Raw genomic sequence first — 6,939 nt, forward strand, 5'->3', positions numbered from 1 at the left:
TTTTCTCACCCTCCACCCCCCTACACACAAACTCACTCTCCTGCTGGTAATAGCCCATCCAAAGTGACAACTCTCTTCATAATGTGCATGATAATCAAGGTGGGCCATTTCCTGCACAAATCCAGGTTCTCACCCCCGTCCAAAAACCACACACACAAACTCACTCTCCTGCTGGTAATAGCTCATCCAAAGTGACCACTCTCCCTACAAAGTCGTCTTAGCTACGCTAGAGATTGTTTATGGTACATATGTGGGTATAGCAATATAGGATACTCCGTATGGGATCCATCTAGTTGCTTCTTTCATTATCTTTTTCTATGGCTCTGACACACAGGCCCATTTGAGGTTCACACTGTCAGCAGCTCTTGTCAGGCCTGACATACTTGCTACACCTAACACACTGTCATAATCTGTATCTAAAAGATGGCATGTAATAATAAATCATTGGGAAACTAATAACTCACCGATCATTAATATTCTTGTACAGGGTGTGTACAAAGATATGAATATGGGCTAGAAGTGTATTCTGAAATGTGTTTGGCAAGCAGTGCATATACATAGTCTGCCTTAGACAAAGGAATTTACATATAAGCAGTAAACGGGGCCATCAAACTAACAAGTGGGGAAGGAGATTGTTCTGTTTCCTGCAATCTGTATTTAGCAAACACCAGCGGGGGAAGAAAGAACATGGAGCTTTCTTCACCACCAGACTCCATGTTGCCTTTTTTGCAGCTTGAATAAATGTTACTTTGAGGGGTAACCTTCAGAAGAATCCATTTCAAAGCTTACTGGTCTATAAAGATGGGGCTGAACCTCAAGGGATAACCAATTGAATCAACGGATATATAAAATATTACTGTTTTATAAAAATTAGGTCTTTTCAGAAAGCAAATGACACACTGGTGATTAATGTCATTGTGAAATGTATGTATTAGTACTACATATGGAAATATGGCTTCTTAATAATGATTAAGCATTAGAGCCTGTGACCAAACAAGGAGAAACAGGTTTCCTTCAAGACAGGAGAGAATGCAGCTATGTTCTTGTCTCCTATGTGAATTAAGTATGGTGTAATCAAAACAATGGATGCCCCAGGAATCCCACAAGAAAGGGGAAAAACAGCATGAGGTCATCCTGCCTCTTGAAACAAGGTAATTTAAATTTGGAAGATATAAGCAAGGACAGAACCAATCTTTGGTATTCATCACTAGACTGACACGAGGAAACAGAGCTCTTGCATGCTGAGAAAGATGGGTCCTTCAGCCAAGGGGGTGGGTGGGCTGAATTATCTGGAAACTGAATATAGGTGCAAAGATCTTTCACCTAGGGAGACAAGGGAAGCCAAAATCTTGCACTTCTGTGGAAAGTCCTGACCAAGGGAATGACAGCCATGGCTCGGAAGAAGGAAGGTTGGTGAGAGAAACCGTCTTGAACAGAGCTTCTACCTTGCTAGATTAAGTTATAGACTTTTAGATGGATGTTTTCACTCTTATTTGCTTGTAGCGATTTCTAATTTTATTCCTTTTACTTGCCACCACTTAACCTATTGTTATGTCCTGTTGTTAATGCATTTGTTTTATTTATAAACCAACTCAGTGCTGTGTTTGTAAGGAAGGGTGTATTTGCCCCAGTAAAGTTAATAAGCTATGATGTACTTTTGTCTCTTTAAAGGAATACAGGAACCTTATTATGTCTCTAAGCTGTCTAGGAGAGGGCTGGATGCTGCAGAGCACATGGTCTGGGAAAATTCGGGACTGGGAGTGTGTTGGGGTCACCTTGCTGTTTGTAACCAAGGTGGAAACCGCTGTGTGGCTGTAGACAGGCTGCTGGGTCAGAGCTGCTGAACCAGAGCTGTCTAGCACACACACACTCAGGATATGTCCTGCATGCTTGCTGTCTGTCTATAAGCATCCCAGGCTGGGAGCTAAAGCTGCAAAGCATTGTAATGCACCCAGGGTTGCAGGGCAAGTGGTAACACAACCTCTTACTGGTCTGGATTGCACCCCAAGTGCTATGACAGACTCCCATTGCCATATTATGAGATATTACAAACAATTAATTTATCCTCTCACCATGCTTCTGAGGTGTGTAGGGGGGTATTGTCCCCATTTTACAGATGGGGAAATGAGGCGCTGCAAGATTGTTGATTTATCAAAAGTCACAAGAAATCTGTTGCAGAGACAGGCGTTCCTAGTCCACTGCCTTTAATGGAGACAATTTTTTCTTCCTAGGTATGTTTGTTTGCTTAGTTTCACAAAGCTAGCTTTTGTATCTGTGATACCTTTCAAAATAATTATTATAATAAAGCTATCATGGTCCAAGAATGTTAACATACTTGTGTTGTCTTATATTTATTATGAGTAATGTAACAGATATACGGAGGAAAAAATTTGTCAAACCTTTCTGCCAGAGTACCCACCCGATCCTGAGTCCAGCATGGCTACATTACAGGTTCACACACCTGTCATGCTCTTACTCCCAAATCCTGCCTTCATGTCTTTAGGGGGATTATTTTCTTTTCAAGTGGGAAGACTGTGGGTTAATACCTTTAGCCCTCAAAAATCTAACTGGGTGACTGTCTCAGACAATCATAATCAAAAACCTTTAGTATTATCAAGCTAGCAACCTTAACTGATGGCAGGCATTCTCTAGATCTGAATCTATAGTAAGTATCTGGGAATAATTAAAAAAAAATCCTAGGAAGCTCTAGAGGGGAGGCAAGGGCATCCCCATAATTTTCCTTACCATGGAGAATGGGAAGGGAAGACTGTACATCTGTCAGTTTTGGTTTTACGAGTGTAACCCTTCTGCCCATCAGAGTTGGCAGCAACAAGGGCCGGGTTCAATATCTAGGGGATCCATTCCAATAACACAATGCAAACCGGCTTGAGCCCCCACCCAGTGACCTGGGACAAATATATACCACCCCTGCTGGGCCCCTCCAAGAGGTAATACTTCCCCTCTCACAAGCACCTAGTCTGAGTGTAGCAAAAAACCTTTTAATAGAGAGAAACAATGTGGCATTATGTTGGGGAAACACCACCAACAGGATTCATAACAACCCATGAGCAAAAAAACCACCCCAAGCAAATTGGGGCATGCCCTTTCCCTTTTGTTCTTGAGTCCAGCAACCCCAAATCACCCAAAGTCCCAAAAGTACAATGACCCAAAAGTCTCTGTCCCTGGTCAGGGCAGCCCCAGAGTTCAAAAGTTTATCTACAGAGCTTTACCTCCCAACCTGGGCGGAGATGGGGGTGGAGGTAAGAGGCACCTTACATGATCTGAAGCTGACCGCCCCACAGCTCCATAGGCCTTTGCTCCGCTCTGCTCCGCTCCGCCAGCCGCCCCACAAACTGCTTTGCTCAGCTCCGCTCCGCGGCCCACACGCGGCTCCCGTGGTCCCACAAACTGCTCCACCAGCTGATCCACGAACTGCTCCGCGTCCCACCAGCAGCTCCCACCGTCCTATGAACTGCTCCACCAGCCTGTCCACAAGGCACTCCAGCCATCCCGTAAACTGGTCCACAATATATCTTCAGGCTCCCCCACTACTTAACACAATGCTCAGTGATTTCAGCTCTTAGTCAGTTCAGCTCTTTGGTGAATTCAGCTTGTAGTAGGGGAGCCTAAGTGCTGGTGCACTATTAGCCCAAAGTGAGCTCAGCAGCCTGTAACTAGACTTCTAATGAAATCAAAATTAGCTCTGATATTCCACAGTGGAGAGAGGAGGAAGTGCAATTAGCATGTAAGGCCCTCACCAAGGGGCCCATGCCACCAAGTATTAATACTTATCCCCAGCCTCTCTCCATTCACAGAGTTTTGGAACCCATGACCCTTGCCTAGCGAGTGCTACTTAGTTGATGGTGAGTCCCTCCATCATAACAAAAGGCCAAGTACAGTTCCAACCACAGTTCCCATAATCAGGGTAATAACAATTTATTCTTCCTGCCTCAATAACAGAGACAGTGGGGATCCCACAGCAGCCAAAGTGACCATTTGGGCAGCTATGGCCTCATTCTAGGCGGGGTGGGTGTGCCTATGCAAATGAGATCAGCCCCTGAAGTTCTTTTCCACAACTTGCCACACCTCACCCCAGATGTCAGGGTGGAGCTCATCCTGACACTGCTTACACGAGAACAGGATTCTTTTATTTTCAATATTTAAAAAGGTGGTGGTCAGTGAGAAAACCATGCTAACTTTGATTTGTTCTTTGAAATACCTTTTAGAATCATGTGAAATGGTCTGAGAGCTTCTTTGGCATACATGATCATCATGTGATTTTATCGAATTACATAATGGTATGTGAGCTGGCCATATTTTGCAATTGAACAGTTGTCAAGTATGTACATATTGACTGACTGTGCCAAGCTCCATAAAGCAGTGTATCATTTTAGATTTCTATAAAGTGCTCTCAGATTAGTGAAAAAGGAAATATAAATAACACAATATGTATTTCTAATAAACACCAGGTCAGAAGAGCTGTATTTTCTAAACCCACACAAGACTGTATGCAGATATCACAAAGGGTGGCATTCATGCTTGTAAGAGGACTGGCACAAGGCCTCTGTACCACTTAAATCCCACTTACACCCGGTGCGCATAGGTGAGTTTCACTCACAGAGTACTAAAAAAGGACAAAAACATGGTTCAACCAAACAGCTGGGTGGAATTCAGGGGAATACTGAAAACAATGGCTGTGGAGCATTTGACCAGCTCTAAGTAGAACTATGTTTTTACCTTAAACATTTACTTTAAGATTTGCATAAAACCTGGATTTCATGGTTTAAAATGAAATAATAATAATAAAAAAGCCTGCCAGGGAACTTGAGGAGAGTTGGCCTAAATACAAAGGGATGAGGGGCCTTGGTAAGTGTCTGCTGAGTTAGTAAATATTGCCTTACCTGCGTCAGAGGCAGCAGGTCTATTTCACTAAATGAAAAGCATATGATGGTGCCTAGAATAAATCTCGGAGACTAAAGAGGGTTAAAAATTAGTTGCTCCATTTTCTGGGGAAAATTGTGGCTGTTCATGGACAGTAGCACAAAGGGCTAGTGAGGGCACAGGGAGATCTTTGGGCCCCAGCTCAGAAGGCAGCCAGAAGGGTTGGCACCTAAACTTGCTGGGTAAATGCACCCCTGCACAGAAGGCCATCACAGGTCAATGCACCACCTGAGTCCCACTCAGAGTAGGGCTTGTGTGGGATTGAAGCGTTGACCCTCTGAAGAAGAGAGTGGAAATGGGCTAACCCAGCCTGAGGTACTCCACATCTTCAAGGGGGAATGGCTGGACCTTTTTCTACCCACTGGTGCTTGGATACTGGTTGGAGTAGGCAGAGTACATACCACTCTGGTGCATATTCTTCTAGCACAGTGCATGCTAGCGTGTCTGACTTGGTGCACCACAGTAGAATAGAGTTTGGTACAGCACCTATGCCGACGGTCACAATCTACTCCTCTTATATTTCAATTGGTCATGGTAATCTTCTGCACATACTAGCTCAAGCAGTTAGGCCTTAGCAGTATTTCCTGGCTCCGCTGCTGAGGGGATGAGGGGGTTTGGTAGACTGCTTACTCCCAGAAATGTGTCCTGATAGTGGTGGGAATACAGTGGCCATCTCTCCTGAACTTCCCCCTTAAAGATACCACATATGCAGGCTCATGGATTCTAATGCATTATTGTTGTTTTAATCATCCTGATAAATGATAATAAAAGTGCATTTAAAACTGTTTTGCAATTATATTTGTTTCATGCTGGACCCAGATATAAAGAGTTGCTGGTGCCTCATGGAAATATCAAATCATTTTATTGAGAACCTATTCAGCTTACAGTGTGTCTGTCACTTAGTTTTAATATTACTCTCCCTTTTGTTCCTTATGACTTGAGAACATTTGTCCATGAATGTATTTTGTTTCTTAAGGTTTCATTGGCCCCTGCTGGTTACTCCCCATCACGGTCTGTGGCTATGTGGAAAAGATTTTGATTCCACAGGAGAGAGTAGTCCAAATTCATCCTTGGTGTAACTCCATGGCACTCAATCAACTTACATGACAAATGAGCTTGGACATAATATGTGTCTCTGGGACAAAAAGCAAGCAGCAGGAGTGAATTATCCCTTCAGAAACACAAATCATATTTTCATTATATGGAGTAAGCCCTATGGCCAGAAGCTCCAGAGGGAAAATAACTCTCTGTTCACTCTGTTGGTGAAAAGGGAAAAGTGCTGCCATATCAAACTTCATTTGCGTAGGTTACCTACCTACAGTTCTTCTGGTGATGCTTCAGAGGTCACTATGACTATATATGAGCTTGGATTTTTATGGGTAGTGGGCTCCCAGAGAGGTTGAAAGAGTGCAAACAGCTCTTATCTTCAAGCATCCAGGACTTTGCTCAAGGTTCCTGGCTGTTCTTGGTTCCCCTCTTGTGGGGACTTTGTAGTGAGAGACAACACAGAGGACAGCATCAAAGCTAAGTAGACTTTGGTGAGGCTTCACTGGTGGGTGGGAAGGGAGTTAGATGGACTGCCAAAGTTACCGAAAGGGGAGAGTGGTATTTAATCTGTCTTCACATACATATGCTGTTGCTATGTTTCCCCAAGTTTAGACTGTTCCTTTTCCCCTAATAAAGCTTCTCTTGTTTGTACAGTCTTGGAGTGCTTGTGAGTGGAGAAGTTCTGCCTGTTAAAGGTGCCCAGGGAGGGTGTATTTAGTTTTTCCCTTTTTGCTGCCACTAAGCTCCTGGCAGAAGTGTTCCATAGGCTGCAGCCTCTTTAACACTGTTTTCTTGAAGGATGCATTATGGTTCCTTTCCTGGTGTTAATGCCTCAAAAGCCCTTCATTATTCTGTCCTGACCTATTTATCTTCCCCTTGTCTGATTCCTCATCTTTCCCTGTCCTCTCCACTTCTGCAGTGCTGCCTGGCTCCTCAAACCAACATTTCGGT

Source organism: Eretmochelys imbricata, chromosome 1 (genome assembly GCF_965152235.1).
Source record: "Eretmochelys imbricata isolate rEreImb1 chromosome 1, rEreImb1.hap1, whole genome shotgun sequence".
NCBI classification, from domain to species: domain Eukaryota; kingdom Metazoa; phylum Chordata; order Testudines; family Cheloniidae; genus Eretmochelys; species Eretmochelys imbricata.